The sequence below is a fragment of the Manacus vitellinus genome, unplaced genomic scaffold (genome assembly GCF_001715985.3).
Source record: "Manacus vitellinus isolate BGI_N305 unplaced genomic scaffold, ASM171598v3 scaffold_29_pilon, whole genome shotgun sequence".
NCBI classification, from domain to species: Eukaryota; Metazoa; Chordata; class Aves; order Passeriformes; family Pipridae; genus Manacus; species Manacus vitellinus.
In genome coordinates this window covers 4,571,325-4,591,674 of record NW_021940207.1, presented here as the reverse complement: position 1 = coordinate 4,591,674, position 20,350 = coordinate 4,571,325, and the positions used below count along the sequence as shown (strand labels likewise).

The window sequence follows — 20,350 nt, the reverse complement described above, 5'->3', positions numbered from 1 at the left end:
GTCTTGAAGTTGTAACAGAAATTTGGGTAGTGAGAGTGGTCAGATTAATAAGTAATGGCCAGATTAGTGAGGAAGTACATGGATTTACGCCCCATTGCCTTGGTGCTGGCCAGGCATGAAACCACCAGTCACTGCATCCTTTGCCCCATGTAACAGTGTCCCCCTTGAGTCAAAAAGGCCCTGAACAGCCAGAGGGCAACTGCAAACAGTGGGACAGTCACAGAACTCTTGTACCCAAAATGCAAGACTGATATGTTTTCTTTCATAACACCTATGAGTGCCTGTTTGTAATTATACTCCTCAAAAAAAAGTAAATAGAATATTTTTTTTAATCATCTCAAATTTCCTTCTGCAGAATATGAGTAGACATTAGTGCTTCCTACAGCTAGGCAGCGTACACACATCCACACAAAGGGATGACACAAGGATCCAACAACAAAAAGTTAATGAATCTGCTCTCTGCAACGGGCAGTACCCTACACTAAGGTTTATTTACCTCACTGTCTTAATATTTTCCAGTATTTAGGGAACCAAGACAGTACTGTGTAATCAGATGATTACCCCTTCAAATGGCGTATGTAATGTACTGTGATGGGAAGGAGCTGAACAAAGGAATGTGCCTATGTGTGCTGTGTGATGAGAAAATATGATTTGTTCCTTTTAAAAAAAAGCTGGTGCACTCCTCAATGGCAGACCAGGGCTGATTATATTTTTAGTATTAAAATGCCCTTTTTTTCTATCTTTGTTTGACCAGTTTCTCTGTTATTGGCCCTCAGGTTCTAAAATATAGGGAGTGGCATAAAAAATTGCATTATTTTCAATACGTTCCTGACACCTAATCAGGCAAGGTTCTCCATTACAATCACTTTCCTCTGTCAGACCCTTGGAGACCAAGGTCTTGTGTGAGGAACAGAGATGAGAACTGTGAAGCGTAGCTGGGAGAGGAGACAGATTGCAAGAGACATTTGGAAAGCTAACAGTCACCACAAGAGAAGATTTTTCCTTCAGGCATATGGTCAGCCAGTCTAAATTGCCAGTCAGTCCCTCTGCCAAATATTTCCCAGTGGGTGGCTCTCAGTGGCCCCCTGCTCAGCACCATACTTTGGTCCCAGGTCTCCTCAGAGACATGGTGCCAACTGGGAAAACTAAGGGCTTAGGAGAAGTTCAAATGCCCTACAAATGGCAGGGAGTATTATTTAGCTATCACTTACCTAGGTTGTACAGTTAGCCTATAGACTGCACAACATGTTGAAGTGGGAAAGCTCTAGGCAGAGTCATGAAAATTATCATGAAGAAACAGCTTTTTTTATTTTCTACCAGGTTCCCTATAAGCCCAGTATATCCAGGTCTAAAAGAGTGTTAATTCACACAACAATGATAAAATATTGATCTTGAATAAACAGCCAACAGGACTCAGAAATCACACCTAAGAAATTACTGAAAGACTTGTCTAGAAACTGGGATATAAAAAATAACAACAAATCCATTTGGGATCCTTCAGGCTTGCCTGCAAGCCTTACAGTCACCTTCATGAGTTCACACCCACACTACGATTATACAAGCCCTCTTCTATTGCAAAATCAAACAAAACCCACAGTCTATCACAAAACAGGTAATAAAAACATGAGAGTGACTGCTATGCTCCCCAAATTGTGACTATTCCCAATTTGATATACCTTTTACCAGCTTGGTCATCCAGGAAATTCTACCCTTTCCTTCTGGAGTGAGGTTGATGGTTGCTGAAGGCCTCCTACAGCTCACCAATGGGTTCAGCATTTGCAGGATACAGCTTCAGATCAATGTTCTCGGCTGGATGGATAAAAATACAAATAAATCAAACCACAACCAAAAAAAAGCCTCTGGCAACCCAGAAGAAAGCTTATAGTCATTATATTCATCTGCAGGATGTGAACTTTCCATGTCCTTACTGATTTCTCTTATTAAGCAATCATCAAGCACTGATAGGAACTTTTTGCAGGAAATGGGAGTACAATGTGTTTGTAAGAAAAACACCAATAGAGCAGGCAGCCAGTATAAGCCACTTGACATTTCAGGAAATTAAGTTATACTGTGGTCCCAGCTTATAAGTTCAGCAAGACCCATGAGAGAACTCTTTGGAGACCTGCTGTGCTTTTCTTTCAATAGTGATGGGCACACTGGCTCACTGAGGGCAGTAGCCGCGTGTGCTCTGTCACAGCCGTCCTGCTGCCCTTCCTCTCTCCCGGCAGCTCCTACACTGCTCAGAGTCTGCATGCCCCAGCCAGCTTTGTCCTTTAGATGCTGAGCATGCTGTTCTGGGAGTGCAAAAAAAAAAAAAAAAAAAAAAAAAGAGGACTTGGAAGGTCAAAAAAATCCAGTGAAAACAATAATAGAGTTTCAGAGAAAGCCTCAGACCTCTGACAGACAGAGCTGAATGTATTTTTGAGATGCCAAGTTCAAAACCCAAAGCATCTCACCCCTAGATGACAGATCACTTGGGGGTTGCAGGTATTACAAGCACAAACTGGAGATCCAGGGTCAGGCACTGAAGCTCACAGGGAACAGATTTATAGGCTGTTTTTGTCTACATCATTGCCAAGAGGGCAGAAAATAGGAGGTTGAGCAACAGCAGTACATGGGCCAGCTGTGTGGGATGTGGAGAGACACTCATCCTGAAATGGAGGAAACAGCCACCAAGCTGGTGTTGTTCAGCCATATTCCTGGTGGAATTCCTGCTGATAGACATGAGGACAGAAGACAGTGAGCCGCCTTGTAGAGATATATGTTCTTTTCCTGAGACTAGCTTGAAGCTGGCTGGGGAAGCTGTGGGCTGCCAGCCATGGGCCTGTGTCCCAATAGCCTCTCACCTGCTAAGGTGGCAAGAGAAAGACAGCTATAGCAGACACACACATCCTTCCTTTGTGAGGAGGACAGAGAAGAGGGACATCTGGAAGCTGCTGGGGACTGTGTTCAGGCAGCCCCATTCTCAGGGGAGTGCCACATATGCTCTGCTGGTTGAAATTTGCCTTAAGAGACCAAGGGCTGCACAGGTGCAAACACAATTCCGGTCCCCAAGGCTCTTGGGGGCTCTCCACATTTTCACATCCAAAAAGCTTAGTTGGTCTTGGAAAGCTTGCAGGATTGCAGCCAGGACAACTACAATTCCCAGTCAAAGGTATCTCCAAGGTGTCACATAAGAAACTGCTTTCTCCTCCTGTTAATTTGGTGTGGGCTTAGGGTCTCTCAGCCCACTGAAGTGATCAGTGCTTGCAGTATGTGGCTTTGGACTGTCTTGGGAAGTGCAGCTGCCCCACTACTACCCTGTGTACACAGTTGGGCTAAGGGCAGCTTCCATATCCAGCTCAGCCTTTAGCTCTGCTGTGTGACCTCAGGCATGCAGATAAAATGGAGCCCTGAGGAGATGTAAAGATCTATTTGAAATCACCCAGCTGAGCAAGAGAGGATCAAGAAGTAATCAGTGCCTCCCAGTCCCCATCCTCCCCACACAGCCCTACTCCTAAAAGAGGAGCAGTCGGGGATTAATCAAACCCAGCACACTCTGCCCACTGAAGAGTTACAAGACTGTAAAACAACCCAGCTACAGACCAGCCTAATGAAGAAACAGAACCTTTTGTGGAAGAGCCATTGAAAATCCCATCATATTCTGACCCCAGTAGTGTCTACTCCATCATTTGCAATGGGATCATATAGGGAACTGAGATTAGCTAAGTTAGTTAGAGTACGGTGCTAATAACACCAAGGTTGTGTGTTCAATCCCCATATGGCCCATTCACTTAAGAGTTGGACTTGATGACCCTTGTGGGTCCCTTCCAATTCAAAATATTCTGCAATTCTATGAAAATCATGTGAAGGTAAAATACTTAATTAAAACACTAATGCTGCAAGTATTCACCTCCACATAGGTGTGGAAACCTTCAAGTTTCCTTTTCATTATACGGATGAGATCCTGCTTTTCACTGGCACAATAGAAAATAGCCACAAAAATTCCACACACACAGCATCAGACCCCACGACCAGCCTCAACACGCAGAGCGTCAGTAATAAAACACACCCCTGCAGGGATTTAGCACTTTGGCTTCTGCTCAGCTGGGGGACTTGGGCAGGACTTTCACTCTTCAGACTTAAAAAAATATTAATTATAATCAGCTCTGTCATTATTTCAACCCCCGCACTCCCCCTTCCCTGTTAGCAAATGGAAAAGGAGCTGTGTGCTGATGGGATTGTGGGTTGCATGAACAAGATGGGGCTCTGTGTGTGTGTGTACTGCTTTTGCCCTGGAAATCAAACAGCAGCTTTAGCAAGGGCATCCTGGGAAGGGCCCTCAGGTGCCAAAAGAGAAATTCAGGGAAACATTCTTTTATTAAAACAATTACAACAGCTGCTGCAGGTACTTCCTTATGCACACATACAGGCACCCCTCCTTCGTGTCCATCGCACACATTCCCTCTGCCACAGACATTCTTGCACAACCAGATGACAAAGTAGTCTTCAACTTAAATCTGTGCAAGACCCACGGCCCGTCTCTTACCAACCTGCCGTACCTCCCTGGTGCATTTGTCCTCCTCACCCCTGTCCTTCCCAATGAACATCCTGTCCTCTCCTATCCTCTCAGAAGAGTCTCTGAAGTGCACACTCAAGTGCGGTTTTGCACTGGCACCAAGAGAGGCATTGCAGCCAAGAGGGCTAGAGAGTGCACAGGGTCTGAAATGACCAGATAAGGCAGAGATTTCTCAGGGATTCCTGAAATTATCTCCTTTCCTATAGAGTATCTTACTCCATTTCTAATTGTCTCTTTCCATGAAGTGCAGTAGTGGTGTCCTGCAGCACTCACTGATCAGTGGTTAAGTGAGGGGTAATGCACCAAAGTTTGAGAATTAGCTCTTTGCCAAACACCTTTGTGCTCATTCATATGCATGGAAAAACAAAACATCCACCTCCCCATAAAAGTTTGTAAGGCTGCTTCCACAACACCTGGAAAGTTTCTCCCCCAAGGTCCTGGTTAGACTAGTTGCAAGGTGCCATTCCTGATTTTCCACTACACCCTTCCATTGCACTGTCACATTCTCCTTCCAGCTCTACTCCACCCACATGTCTGAGCTATCCTGCTTTGGCCTTTCATACAGTATTTAGCCTCGAAGTTTGACAGGGTCTCCTTGTTAGCTGCCTGTGTAATCTACCAACACAGGGCTGTGATCCACATCTAAAGGCTTCAAGAGGGAAACTGCAAACCCAAAATACCAAGGGCCATGCAACTATTCTGTCTCTCATTGGAAAGCCTGCAAAGGGGCAGGAAAATGCAGACACACTGGTGCATCTCCCTTCTCTTACACATACTCCTCTCCTTTACAGTTTACCTGCATTGCAAATGGAGTTTGGGAAGAGCATGGGACTCCAGGCAGGACCACTGAGCAAGCCAGGCCATCCCTGGATATGCTGCATGGAGACATACCTCTACATTTCCCACAGCTGGCTGCAGGGCTTAATCTGTAAATTGATCCAAATGGACAATTACAAGAAATATTAGGCTCCAAGACATGATGGAGGGAAGACTACAGACACACAGCACTGGAGAGTGGTAGAAGACCCATAGCCTAAGACTGCTGCCTTCGTTTTCACCTTCACTGTTGCTGCTGTTCACACTTTGACCTGGCCATGCACCCTGCCATGGTCAAACAGGTAGCAGATGCTGCTTTTCAGGTCTGTTAGCATAACATCTTTGCTCTGTGCAGGTGTTGGTAACCACACTTACCTACAAAGCAGGGCAAAATCCAGCCCAGCCTGGAGAGCACCGCTCTAAGGTGATCACTGGAGGCTACGTTTCACCTGGCAGGCACAACCCTGCAATGGGGCACTGTGGTGCTACAGCATATATGGCAAACACCACCTTGCTCAAGGAAGGCACGTACTTTCGTTATGCTCTGTAGCTGGTCAATCCATGATAATGGTTTGCTCCTGCTCCTACCAACTCTTTGTTCATTTTGGGAACAATAGGAGAAGCCACACGTCACGCTCCAGGCAATTTCCATTTGCCTTAGGGCAGGATGACCTCTCTCTTCACACAGATACCAGCAGGCTCTAATACCAGAAACAGAAGGACATTCTGATCAAGACCCAGGCTGATTAGCAAGAAATTTGGATTTCAAGCACTTTCTAGTTAGACTTGCTTGAGACAAACCATTGCAACTTGCTATGTCTCAACTTCTTCATATGGAAATTGGAGGGATATAAGACTTCTGAAGCTCTAAAAAAATCTAAAAGGGACAAGGGCTAAATGTCTGTTAATAAACTCCCCACTTGCATCAACAGCATCTGTCCAAATGCAACAGATATCCAGCTAGCCTTGGTAAAAAAGAGGTCAGTAAGCAGACAGAAAACCTTTTGACCTGCAAGGCAGATATTGTTCTGTCAGTGGAGGCTTGCAAAACACTTGAGCACCTTTAACACAGCATTTCAGCTCTGAGATTTGAACAAGGGTAAAAGCATATGCAGTGGGCTCATAGTGGGATGCATAAAGGTCTCCCAGAAACATGACATCTAGATGGGAAAAGCATTAATGTCTGAGAAATGCTTCTGTAGGGGCAGAAAATTGGATGAAGCAGTGAAAGATGTAGCTCAGCAGCTCAGCCCATTGCCCAAAATAACCAGGTGGTGGCATGTGGGATCCTCCCCCACCAAGCCCACCAGCAAATGCACCAGCAATCCCAGCGTGTGTTCACCCTGTCATCAGCTTTGCTGGGCATTAGTGGTGGACAGCACCCCACCCTGAGAAAACATGGGGCATTCTTGGCACTTCACACTGCAGGCAAGGTCATCAGACACGATGACGAATTCTTTGCCTGCCATATCCACAGAGGTATGCAAGGGAATATGATCCTGCCCTAAGCAAGTGCCAAGTTTGATTAGAGCTGATCAGTCCAAGATCCTTCCTGTGAGGATCTTGCAAGGAGGGAATTACTGGTTACCCGGAACAAACCCAGAGACAGGAACATGAAGGCTTGTGGGGAGTTTGGCCAAGTCTCCCAAACATATAAAGCAGAGTGTCAGAGCCCATGAGAACAGGCAATCTTTCTTTTAGAAAATACAATGGAAAACGGCACTTCTCCCAGTGCCCTACAACCCAGCACGCATAAGCCACCACAAATGGACATGGCAGAGCCTTCCAGGCATCCCTTGCAACTTGTCACTGACTTGGCCCTTGGAACAGAGAAACTCTGGCCTTTTCCAAAATGATCTGCCTGATGCAAGGCTCAAATAGTTGGCTGAGCAGAGCGGAGATCCACCCGCATTCCCCTTTGGGCACTCTCTATGGAACCTTGACTGGGTCCTGTCTTCTCTACTCTCTGCTTCAGTTTCCACTGAGGACAACAGACCTTTCTCACTTCAACAGAAAGCTGTGCCTAATACATTAACACTGAAAGGACACCCCAGTATCATGGTGATGGCCTTATCCCACCACAGCCAGCTCTGGGGCACACATTTCATGAAGATTTCCCTCCTTTTGCTCTGCAGGAGCACAGCACTGCCATCACAGATGCCTTGCAGGTCTGCTGAGGCCCACAGGGCTCCAGAGGAGTCAGGAGGGCAGAGCCAAGTTAATGTACAAGGTCTTCATGGTTCTTCTGTACCTCCACCAGCCCAAGGAAGTGGGAGTTCCACCTTGGCGAAGATGCCTACAAAATGACAGCTCAGTTCCAAATTATATTTATTTTTCCCTTCATGCAAAATGCATATCAGTTCTTATATGTTGTCTTTCTTCTCTCTGTGATGAAAACTTACCCTGCTTCAGCCAGCAAACAACAAAGGAAACTACAGAAGCAGCAAACACTAAGAAAATCCTGTCCTAAAGCCTCCCCCCACACACATTTTCCCCACCACCATCTGTTTTGCAAATGGAACAAACTAAACTAAACAAGCTCCCGGTAGCTAAATTCCTTGCATCTCAGAAAGCACATGGATCCCTGTGCCAATGTAAACAATCTCATGGATAGTTTACATCAAACAAGTCAACTAATTTTGTCATAAACAAAGGAACAACAAATTGGTTCAAAGCCTGCCATAGTACATTCTGTGGAAACATCCTCCAGCAAAGACAGAAGTAAAATAATCATAGTGGGACCTTCAACACACACCCAGCCTGGCACCCTCACCTTCAAAACAGTGTAGGAAGTACAAACCTACTCTTCCTACAGCGCTCCTATAGATTACACAACAACCAGCTTCCTGCTGTCGCTGCAGGTTTAGCTGGCAGTCCGATGCAAAAGGTAGCAAAGATCATCCATTCTAAAGATCATCCAACAGAAGATCAATATAGAGAGAAGGGATGATGTGGCTCTGTTGGCTGGGTGCATGGGAGAACTGGTTATGGGTTGGTTGAGAGCTGCATCAGGTGCAGGAAGCCATAGCAACTCAATGTCCATGCACCCATCCACAGTAACATGATGATGCAGTGATGGTAAAAAAAGAAGGGAAAGAACTGTGCTTTCTTAACATGGAGCTTCCTTTTTCCTTGGGCTCATGTGCATGCATTGAATTCTGCGATATGAACAAGTGTCCAACCACCCAACCGAAAACTGATCCTCAGCCAAAGCAAATCATCAACCTGAGAGAGTGATTTGAGGGCTGGGGAGGGAAAGATGGGCTCCCACTTCCATACAAGATTTGAACTGGCCTGGCTTTGTTTCCTGAATCTCCTTTGGGAAGTGTCCTAGAACCACAGCTCCAGCTGGAGTCTCCGATTTGGCTAGGTGCAGGCTGAGGACATCCCTACTTACACTAGAAGTCCCACCTGGAGTTTGATTTCAGGGGCTCAGGACTAGAGGTCCACTCTTTCAGTACATAAGCCACCAAACTCAGCTCTTTTTATAGTGTCCTAGGTGTCAATGTGTCCTAGGTGAATTCAGATGAAACCCCAAGCTTACACTGAATAAAGAGTACTCAGATAGACTTTTCCATCAGTTGAGAAACAAATTCTAATTAAACCTGTGCAATTTTCCCAAAGAGGCAGCACTATGCAACTTGAACTCAGCAGCTCCTGCCAGAGCCCAAAGCTGGGAGATTCATCCAGTCACCCATTAACTGCCTCTAGTATCACCTTCTTTCAAGTCATCCATGCTCATGGCATGTTTCAACTACCAGGACCTATAAAAAGGTGCTTTTTGATCCAGACTATAAAGAGTTGCAACCAAAATGCATGTCCCAGAGCACTCCCTCACCCATGTCACTTCCAGGAGTGCAAAAGGTGCCTCCCTTGGAGCAGAAGCAGCTGCTTGGTGGGACTTCCCCATGGATCAGTACTCTGCCTTTCAGAAGCTGCTACCAAGAAAAAAAAAAAGTTGAACTGAAAAATCCCTCCCTATAATCACTTCAAAGCACATTGATTTGGAATCAAAATACAGCAGATTACTCTCAGATGACCCAGCTCCTGCAGAGACCCATGAAAATCTGCACAGCACCCCAAGGTGAGTGCAGAGACTTGGGAAACAGTCTGAATCCCAGGGGCCTTGCTAAGTATCACAGACAATTCCCTTTGGTACCAGCTATAGCAAGAGATCAAGGAAGATGACAAATTAAAGAAGGGTAATAGAAAAAAATTTTTTTTCCTCTCATTACACACTCCTGGAGGTGGCATACTGCGGAGAGCAACTGAATCAAGCAAATGCATTCCAATGTTTTAGACCTATTGATTATTTGATGGCCTCCTATTAAATCAGTAGCTTTAAAAGCTCTTATGTAAAGGACATAGCTGAAATAGATAGAGCTCAAGTTTGGATACAGTTTGTGCTGAAGTAAATAAAAAGCAAGTCCATGGATAAGAACAGAATTAGAGTGGATACGAGTACACAAAAAAATACTGAAATCAGCTTACAGATTTAATACATTCTGCTGACAGTAGTGGTGGGGGAGGTTGTTTATTTAATCCAGAGAGTTTTTGGCCATAGAGAAAAACAGAAGTCGGGAAGGCTAAATGTACTATTGCTAGATCCCACTGCAATTTGAGGTTTGCCTCTCCATTTCTACGGTTTGGAACACTTGCTTCTGAAGGCAAAGTTCAAATGAATATTACCCAGGTGGCACTGTGCAGTCCCCATTTTGCTAATGTTCATGCTGGAACAGACAACAAATTGGCAAAACTAGTTTAGAGGCAGTCAGGGGAGGGATGGAAGCAGCACATGGTTGCCTTGGAGTTACCCAGGTTTATCTACACATCATGCTGTACGCTCCCTGGTTCTCATAATTAAAGTGTCTAGACAGGAGATGATGCTGGTGAAGTAGCAAGTAAAAAAGGTTTTGCAGAGCTTTTCAGAGGAGTCCAGCTAAAGCACAATGACAGACACAAGAGATGCAGAACCCAGTTGAGATCGGAGCAAATTTTGACCTGAGTAAAGGTCCTTTCATAACCCTTCAGGTCCCAAAAGAACTGCTAAATCAAAGCACAGGAGGGCTCAGATCTTTTGAACCAGCATCAGATTAGAGGTTTCTGCAAAAGTAATTCCAGCTGTGTCTCAGCTTCATCCAGATGCTGGCATTTAGCAGCCTCAACTTGTGTAAACCAGCCTCACTCCACTGAAGTCAACAACAATTGACACCAGCTGAGAATCTGGCTCTCTGCGTGGTTTAAATATAGTCTAAAGAAAGAGAACTTACAGAGGGATTGCCCAATTCCTCATGTCCATTTCCCCCTTGGGCTAGGACTGAACAAGATGATTTTTTTCTTTATAATTTAGCTCCAGTTATTTTTAACAATAACATTATGAGCTCGCATTTATTATAGCACCTTCCACCCTCCAGGAGCTAGGCTGCCTTTCAGGCTTTACTAAGAATCACAGAGAGAGATGGACACAGCACCAGGATGAAGCCACCTCTGGATGCAAGAAAGCAGATGCTCAGCATGCACAGAAGCCTGGCCACAAACATGATAAATCATTGAGGGTACTAAGACAATTCAGCTTCAGCATTGCAAGAGTGAGCCCCAGCCGTTTGCACAAAGAAGCAATCCAAGGAAAGTTTCACATCCTTCCTTAAGCTGGCCATGAGATGGACATGATGTTTTTACAGCCATGCAGGGTGTCACAATGGCCCTACATGCACAGCACAAGGCCAGCTTACCACTCATACTGCTGGGGAAAGGGAAGCACGAGTGACCTTTGAGAAAGGAAGAGTGGCTGGATCACTCCTACTGTGACAAGCCAGGGATCTTTGGCATTTCCCCATCTCTTTGGCTCAAATGTCCCTGCAACATCAAGGGATAAGGCTCTGAAAACAGTTACATGGTAACCTCTGTGTGCAGAATTACCAGGCTGTGATTCTCCAAAACTCCAGCCACCTCACAGTGACACATATATTGACTGCTAACCAAGGCAGGGAGGTCACTGGTTTCAGAAAGCTGAAAGGTCTGATGACCCTGACCAACTCTTTTTCAATATGGGAGAGAAACTCAGAAAGTAGAACAGCAAAAATAAGTTGTCTCATGGGCTTAAATCTGTGCTGTTGAGCTAGAGGTAGTAACACCAAACTTTGCCAGCAGTGGTATGGTCTATTTTGTCTGGGATCAGACTAGGAAACTAGGGCCCACTCAGATGCTACCGCGTGGGAACGGCTCGGAAACAATATCTTCCAGACAGGCCCCCTCAAGCCACCACAAAGCAATGGAAATGCACCAAGTAAAATCTGTGGCCACCACTCAAATGCTCCATCAAAGACATGAACTCTGGCCTCTTAAAAAAAAAAAAAAAAAAAAAGAAAACCAATACAAACAAAAAAAACCCCACCCGAGATCCATTAATGAAAAATAAAGCACAAGGCAAGGGGCGATGAAAACAAATAAAACTGAGGCTGTAAAATGCCTGGTATGTAAGATGTGCTGAAACTTGCTGTTGACAGCAGCTTGAGCAGACATTCACATGCAGCCATTCATAAGATGCACAGTAATTACCTTCTCTGGGAGGCTGTATTATGATGATTTCTTTAAGCAGAGCACAATATCTCTAGCAACAGGATATAATTACAGCAAAGGATATGCTTCTTAACCTCTTTCCACCCCCCCAGCCAGCTCAGGGAAAGGATCTGGGAGCCGGGGACTCTGTGGGGAGGGTGAAAGTAGTTTACCCTGTGCTACTGCCCTCATTACCTAGAGCCAGGTACGCTTTTGATGGGAGCTTGTGGTGGCATTGCTCTCGCAGGAACCCGATCTCTCTCCCCCTCAGCTTAGGGTGAAACACTTCCAACACTGCAGGACATTGACAGAGCTGGCAGCAGCCACCAGGCCACCAAAGGAGTTCGGCACAGTCAGCCTACTCTGAGCTGACACCTCAGTGGTAAATAAATAAATACCAAAAACAAACAGGCGAGGGAATGACTCAGAACTGGAACATGCTGGCAACACCGTGAGGCGGCAGGACTTCCCACCTCCAGACTGGGACCATGATGGCCCCAAATAGCCCACTGCAGAGTCCCTCTGGAGTTAGTGTGCCCTGAAAAAAAAAAAAGCCAAGGCTTCCAGATAAGGGCTGGCACCATACCCAGCATGGGTCATGTTATCTTCAGAGGATGGATGGCAATTCCTGGTGATTGCTTGGCCCACCTGCAGCAGCCAAAATGCCAGACTTGGTCCTGTCAGCTCAGTTCTCTGAAGCTGGCTGTTCCGCTCCACTTCCACAGCCCTCCTGCAGAGAGGCACAGGAAATCCTATTGCTACAGCTGTTGGATTAACTCATTTAGAGTCCAGAAGTAGAGAAAGATGCAGGCAATGACAGAGCCCTAACATCTGTGCACTCAGCTGAGGGACTCCCAGTACTCACTTCTCTGGATTCCTCTGGAATGGTGAAGTGGCCAACACAGTCAATGGTGGTCAGTGAGATTTGCTGCGCCGGGAAGGAGCTCAGTGTGGTGAGGTCCCATTTGCAGACCAGCAGGTAGGAGGCTGTGAGCACCACAACATGCTTCTTTTAATTATTTCAGTCATCAGTCCTAGGGGGGAAATGCACAGGGTTAACCCCCATCCTCATGCCTCTCCCCCCAAAACCAAAAATGCAGTGCTAGGCCCTAGGCTCTGTTGTTGCTAGCCCACACACTGATTATCTGAAAATCAACCTTGGAGCTCAACCTTCATTTTCCAAAAGCTGCCAAAGTAGCAGTGCTCAGTGGCTTGGGCTCTCCATGCCAGATACTGAGAGCAGAGAGTCTGGGAAGCTTTCAGAGCTCTTTTTTGAGATCCAGACAGGTTTCCATTCCAAGGTAGAAGATGTTTTTTGTAGATGAGAGACTGGAAATCTTCTTTTTCTAATATGAAACCACTAAAAGAATAGCCAACATTTTCCTCACTGGTCTGGAAACTGCGTTACAAGTGAGAGTCTGCCTGGTGCAAGTTTGCAAGCTGTGATATCAGTAGGAGAATTTCCCTTCCCATTTTGAAAAGGAAATGAATTTTGCATCCACCGGATGGCAGTGTGGGGAGAGCAATCATATTAGTCATAGTATTATTGTTTTCCTTTTAAGCCTCTCAAAAGTCATTGCAGACACAGCAATTCATTGCTTATTAAGATCTCCCTGCATTACAACCAGGGGAAAAAAAAATCTAGGTCTCATTAATAAACCATCTTCTAGGATCTCTATAAGAAGGCAGACTTTGATTAGCCAAGATCATTCAATAAATGATTTGGCTTGTCTGACAAAGGGAAATGATTGATTGGAAAGAGTGTGCTTTAAATAGTTCATTCTTTATAATCAAAGCAAAGACTTTAGATAGAAATACCAATAGTAAAAAGGCAGTATTTCTGCTTCAAGAGAAGATAACTCCATGTACCAGGCTGTCAGGTGCTGGCAGCACACACAGAGTTCACTTCAGAGTTCTGACTGCAGGACTGAATTATTCTAAGCCTAAAATGGCAACATCTTCTGCAGTTTCTCTTGCCAAAACATTTGAATGAACAGGAAAGTCTGTTCTACTCTCAGACATGGCAGGACATTAGTTATCAATCGTAGAGAGCAAATCTTTGTTTCCTACATAGCATAAAACTCTGAGTAATGAAGCTGAATGTTAAAATCCAGGTAAATAATACTACTGAAATCTGTCGTATCACCAAGACGATTGTCCCAGAGTAATAAACAGTGGAAAACCAGGAGAAAACAGAGCTTGGGAAGCCAAGCCACTGGCCATCCTATTTCCACTAGAGGGCAATAGCAAACAAGCGACAAAAAGCTGGAGGCAAGAAGTCGATTGCGAGGAACTGGTAAAAAAATGGTCGAGTTGTGTTTCCCGAGGCAGGAGCCGCAGCTGCCCGGTGCTCCCCGGTCCCGGCCCCGATGGCGCCGCACCTCTCCCGCAGCCCCCGGCTCGCCGGCCCCGGAGCAGCAGCAGGTACCGCCTGCCCTCGGCTCCGGGCTTGGGTTTGTCGAGTTAGTCAGTGGAAAATATTCGCAGATGGTTTTGGTCTAGAAAACAGCCACAAGTAAAAGAAGTACTTTCAAGCAGGATGCATTTAAGCATCATCAAATAGGTGGTCAGATGCCGCTCTGAGCAGATGATTGATCCAACCTAACACATCATTCAATTCCAGATGTTGTAGAGAGCAAGAAAGGGAGATGGAAAGACTTCAGCAGCCTGATCTATTTGGCTTCCTGAAGGGAAGGTTTGGAGGTGATTTGATCTAAATCTACTAACGTTTCTCAGTGGGGGACTGTCAGAGATCCTAAAGGACTTCATGAATCTAGCAAACAAAACTATAACTAGATACAGAAGCTCAAAATAAAAGCTGGATAAAATCAAACTGGAAATAATACAAACTTTTAAAAATTAAAACTTTCAATAATGCCATTAGTTTATCAGTTGAACAAACCATGTAGGGGAGAGTTTTATTCTCCACCCTTGGAGCTCTTAAAACAAGATTTGCTGTCTTCCTGAAATATGTGCTGTAGCTTAACAGTGAATTATTAGCCTTGATGCAGACATTACAGGTACAGATCTCATCTGAATGAGGCAGAAGGTGAGACTAGATTAGCAGCATGGTCTCTTCATGTAATTACAGCCTACAAATATCAAGGTTCTTGTTGCAGAGAATTGTCTTTCAGCTGTAGGGCCTGACTCCCACCTTTGCAAACTCACTTCACAGACTGTGTCGACACAACACTGACAGCAGCTCCAAGGACTCTGTCACACAAGGAGCAAAGGTGGCCTTCAGCTAATGGGGCAGCTTCTGCTGCCCAGTCATTACCTGTCTCTACAAAGAAAAAGAACATGAGCTTAAATAAACTGTTCTCTACACCAAGCTGTCCAGGGACAACACAGGCCATTCTGTACCCCAGTTGAAGCATTCATTCCTGGGCTGTAGTAACAGCTGAGAAGAGACTTTAGCAAGAACTAATACGTGAGAGTGACAAAGAGGTGTGGGCCAGTTTCAGTGTTTTGAGCCTCCAGAGATGTTAGTCACACAAAGGTCATGTAGCACAGAAAGTAATGTCTGCAATGCCTACCCTTTCTCTTCCCAGTTCCAACCCACAGAGATCTTTGGTGAAAGGAAAGGAATTTATAGTGGATACAGCTCCCTGGGAGTTGCATGTTGCTCAGACAGCGAGAGACCTGTGATTCAAGCATCCAAAAGCATCATACCCCCAGTCTCAGCCCAGCCCTTGTGAGCTTCAGCACAGACAACACCAACATAAAAAAAAAGCTCAGCCTTTCCAACCAGAGACATGGAACAATGCTATTGCAGCTGTAATCTGCTTCCAACCTACACCAAATGCCACCAAGTGCTTTACAGGACTGGACAGTTATAAACCAAACAGAATGTGATGACAGCACATTGGCCTTTGCAATAATTTGGGGGCATTTCTCTTGGAAGCAGCATGCAGAGGTGCAGGACTGGGGCAGGTAGAGAGCAGAAGCTCACAGCCCTCAGTGCTCACACTCCTCTGCATAGGAAGGGCTTGCAGAGGCTTCTGAGTGTTTTTCAAGGCTGAAAGGTGTTGCCAGCAAGCTGAGGGAACACGCTGGGAGACAGCATAGACGTGGCACACTATGCCAGGCAGAGGACAATGGCCAGCTGTGCCAAAATGGGAGTGCTGACCCAGGGCACTACACCTGCCAGCCCTCCGAAGGTCTGCCTGCCTGCCATAGCTCCACAAGCTGGGCTGACCACTCAGTTTTCTAAATCGGAAAAAAAGAAAACCCACCAAATTAAAGCAAGAGGATTTGAAGTGTAAAGGATGGTAATATATTTGGACAATGCACTGTTTTGTAGGACAGGCTACAACTGGTCCAAGTTCCTCCAAGTGTTGCCCCCATGACTTGTCTGCAGCAAGTCTCTCCTTCCTCCCACTAACCTCAGTCGCCTGCACAAACTCATATGTGTCACCCCTGCTTTCTTCAGTCTTCAATTCTCATGTGCCTGTTCACATGTGACCTGCAGCCTACCCTTGATAAGGACACCACATCTGAGAGGCATTACTGTTTACCCAAAGTGATCAGCAATTAAACCCCATTTCTTAGGATAAGTCTGCAACACCTTTCTTCTTCTGGCATGTAACTAGAGCAGCTCTACAAATCAGCAGTTTGAACCACTTTCCTGGGCAGGTCATCCCCAAAGCAGGAGGTCTGGAGTGACTGTGGCTCTCCCTCTACCCAGAGCCAAGGGCATACGGGATGCACTTTTATTCACACTCACACATGTAAAGGAAACATCGTGATCTCAACAGTAAATGCTGGAACTAAGACCATGTTCCTGCACTTCCTACTCCATTTGCAGAACAGGAAAGAGGAGGTTATGGGGCAGCAAGTCTGATACAGGCAGGTGTCAGACTAGCACAGGTAGAGGCAGGAAAGTGAAAGCATCTAGGTGGGAGTGGACAGCCAAATTACGGGTCAAGGTTTAAAAGAAGAGAGCCTATTATTCATCACTACCACTGTGTTCCAGGCATAAGAAACATTTGGAGCTAATTAGAGGGAGAGCAGAACAATGCACTTGAGAAAGCGACAATGCCCTGGTTCAACCCAGCAGATGAGCTCCATGCTCAGAGCAAATTGGTCTAAAACGAGTATTGCTCCATCTCAAAACCAGAAAGGTGTGACCTACTTCTCTGACCCTGGCATCAGCTGGCAGGAAGAGAATTGACAGGCTGATTCTTTGTTCCCGTCATTGGAGATGAGAACAGTTCCATTTCAGAAATAAAAGCCAACAGCTTTTACAGCTGATTTTGGGTAACTAATAACACAGAACTGCACTCATTAACTAAGCTGGTTTGTATTGCAAAGAGCTCCAAGGCAACAACTAAATGGACTTGATATTAACAGCAATGATAGTGTCAATGTGACTTAGAAGCCTTAACTAATAGCCTTAACATTTTCAAATGTAAAGTATATTCAATTTTTAAAACTATCTCAATGGACTTTTGTGAGAATTTTGCTCCAAAACAGTAACTAAGACTACAGCACCTGAATGCTAGGCTCTGTGCAAGAACTGGAAAGCACTTGGGTCCCTCTCAGAGAACATTCCCAGAGAATTGTAGTTCTGGAAGTTATTTTCCAAGGAAACTTTGAAGGTGCAGTGTCAAATTAGCTTGATTTTATTGTGAGTTGATTATTTTGGTATTGTCTTCTAATGAAGAAACTCTCACTCAGCTTGCTGATCACAGGGCTCATGCCCTGAAGAAGAAATAAATACTTCAAGTTTTGATGTCTGGAGAAGGAGGGAATATTTTGAAGTTTCAAAAGAAACTCATTTATCAGTGGACTTTTGGGCTACAAACTATGTATTTTTAGGTATCCTGGTTCCCCAGTGTTTGCCAACAAAGAAATCTCAAAAGCTCCTGGGTCCCAGAGTATCTCAGTGAAATTGGCATTGTCACTACTCCTATCTGGTGGTCACTGGACCAGCAGCCATAAAAATTTCTGTCTATAGGCAGAAATTAAGGCATTGATATCTAACAAACAACAACTACTCTTTATAAGGAATGCCCCCCAAACATTTTCAAACCTTATACAAATCACCACTTCAGCTGAACTAACCTGAAAGCCACTCTGTTGCATGTTGTGAAGATGTGTTAAAGTACAGGACCTGGAGGATGGAAGCAGCCTGTCCCAAAGCGAAAATGATCACATAAGCCAGCCTGACATCCTTAGCAACTCAGCTACACTTCATATCAGGAAGAGCAGGTCACATTGCATCTGCCCTGAGCCACTCTCCTTTGCTATATGGGCTATTTAAAAAAAAAAAAAGCAAATACACACGATTGCCAGGACAGACAAGTACTATCTTGAGTATCACTTCTAAAAGGAGGCATTACCTCCAGTGGTCCAGGAAGAATGAAGATGGGTTGACAGCAAAGAAGGGTAAGAAATGAAAGCAGGAGGCAAAACTCAATGGCAGGGACAAAATGCCAAGCAAGAGAGCAGAAAGCTAGTCTTTGTGTTTGGAGGACTCCTCAGATCTGGATTCCAATCTTCTGCCTGCATCTCAGGGTCTGTCTGGTACAATGATCCTGGGGAGCAGACATTTGAAGAGATGACTGAACTGAGGATACTGTATTCCCAAAGGAAGTGGAAGAAGCCTGTTGACAGTGTATCTTTTTTTGCCAAATGATCAAATCAGTTGTTGCAGGAACCTAGATATATTCCCAATGCTGTCCACATCAACTGGAAAATAGTAATGTTTTTGAGCTCCCTCTATGCCCACACCAGCTGAAAATTGGCTTTGGAAAAGGAGCTAGTTCATCCCCACTTTGTCTGGTGGTTCCAATCATAAATTCTTTGGAGAAGGGGCTGGCTACCGCTCAGGGCATGTGTGAACATCACCCAGCACTTGGAAATGCAGCATCAGGTTTGGCCTCTTGCAGCCAAGACCACATAAAAGGCAGACTTGGCACCTTCAATCTGCGATTTAACAACAAGAAGGTATTTCAGTGACATCTGGGAAGAAAACTGTCTGGCTGTGTAGTAAGGCTGTCTGCTGGGTTCAAAGATCTTGATACTGTTTCAGCAAGACCAGCCACTACAAGTGGGAAAGCCATTTATGCAAACTCTTCTACTCTACTCTGCTTTCACCTGCTCCAACAAGATCAATGGATGCTTGTTTTGTGAAGTATCCTTTCTTGCAAAAGCAGAAAGTGATTTTTGATTATGGACTTGGCCTGAGTAGCTTGGCCAGCTGCAAAATGGGTTGGTCCTGAGGTTCACATCCAACCCTGGAGAACAGTGGGAAGCATTCGCTGCCACAACTTTGTCATGGAAATGGATACCTTGCAGTAATTCTGACCTCCTTTCAACAGTCTTTTCAGGCACCTTGAATAACAAGTGAGTATATCAATGCCAGTTCTCTATCAGTGATGTTGACTCCTCCAGCAGTTCTACATTCTTTTACCGGTATAAATGACCACTCTCCTTCCAGCCACATTAACCTTCACTAACTCAAGATCAGATACGGATTTCTTTTCCCTCCTCTTTAGGATGACAAATAGGAACATGACAAGTTTTTTTGCAAAGTGTCAAGAAGGGAAGCAGTATGTAAGACTTAAAAAGAAATAGCCCTTCTCTCAATGGACGACATTTTGAGGATGATGTCTCAGGATGATATTCAGCTGTTTTGTACATAATGGCTTTCCAAAGCACCTAAGCCTGATCCTCCAGTATTTACTTCTACACTTTTCAAATGGCTTTGTGAGACCTCAAAATTTTCAGAAGTGGCAGTAAATGTTATTCTTGTCTCCACTAAATCGAGGGTGCCACCTGCAAAGATTCTTAAGTACAGAACATTTACACTCCCAGACAAGAGTGATGTGCCACCTATTAGACTGAAGAGCTGTCATTTACCAAATGCTAGGATTCTCTTAACTAGAAACAGGCACTGCACAGAAGTGCCAAGTCACAGCAAAAAGAAGAGCTCTGGCATAAACCTTTATTGTTTCCTTTAAAGAATTTGCTAGCAGAGACCTTTAAAATGAAACAAATAATGATTCAAGTTTCCAACTCCCCTTGCCTGCTCTGAACAGATCACAGATTCACTGATGTTGACGTCTGTTATTATTATTATCTTGTCTAAACAAAGAAAATAGTAATAGCTTCAAAAATGCATCCAGAACATGTAATCAGTAGGTCTCTGAGCACTTTTCAAAAAGGACAGCATAATTATCTCAGTTTTATGAGTAATTATCTGCATTTTAATAGTGGGATAACTAAGGCACAGAAAGAAGAATTAACTTGCTCAGCTGGCCAAGGAAATACCAAGAAACAGAGTGAAATATCCTGAATCCCCATCAAATGCCCTCCAGATAACACACTTGCTAATATAATCAATCAGAAACATTACATATCTCCCATCTTCAAAGAATTTCATAAACAGTGAACAGACATCCTCAGTGTTAA

At 44.7% G+C, this 20,350-nt stretch overlaps 1 long non-coding RNA gene across 2 annotated transcripts; it reads right to left on the bottom strand.

Annotated features, from left to right (window-relative positions):
• Positions 1–1,683: 1,683 nt before the first annotated feature.
• LOC108640101 lies at positions 1,684–12,961 on the bottom strand. 2 transcript variants are annotated; one of them, XR_001920929.2, is made up of 3 exons: positions 12,798–12,961; positions 12,519–12,662; positions 1,684–1,809 (listed from the first exon to the last, which is right to left on the bottom strand). It is a non-coding gene; the product is annotated as an uncharacterized LOC108640101 (long non-coding RNA). The 2 variants fall into 2 exon arrangements; XR_001920928.1 differs by lacking the exon at positions 1,684–1,809 and adding an exon at positions 11,180–11,230.
• Between the last annotated feature and the right edge of the window lie 7,389 nt (positions 12,962–20,350).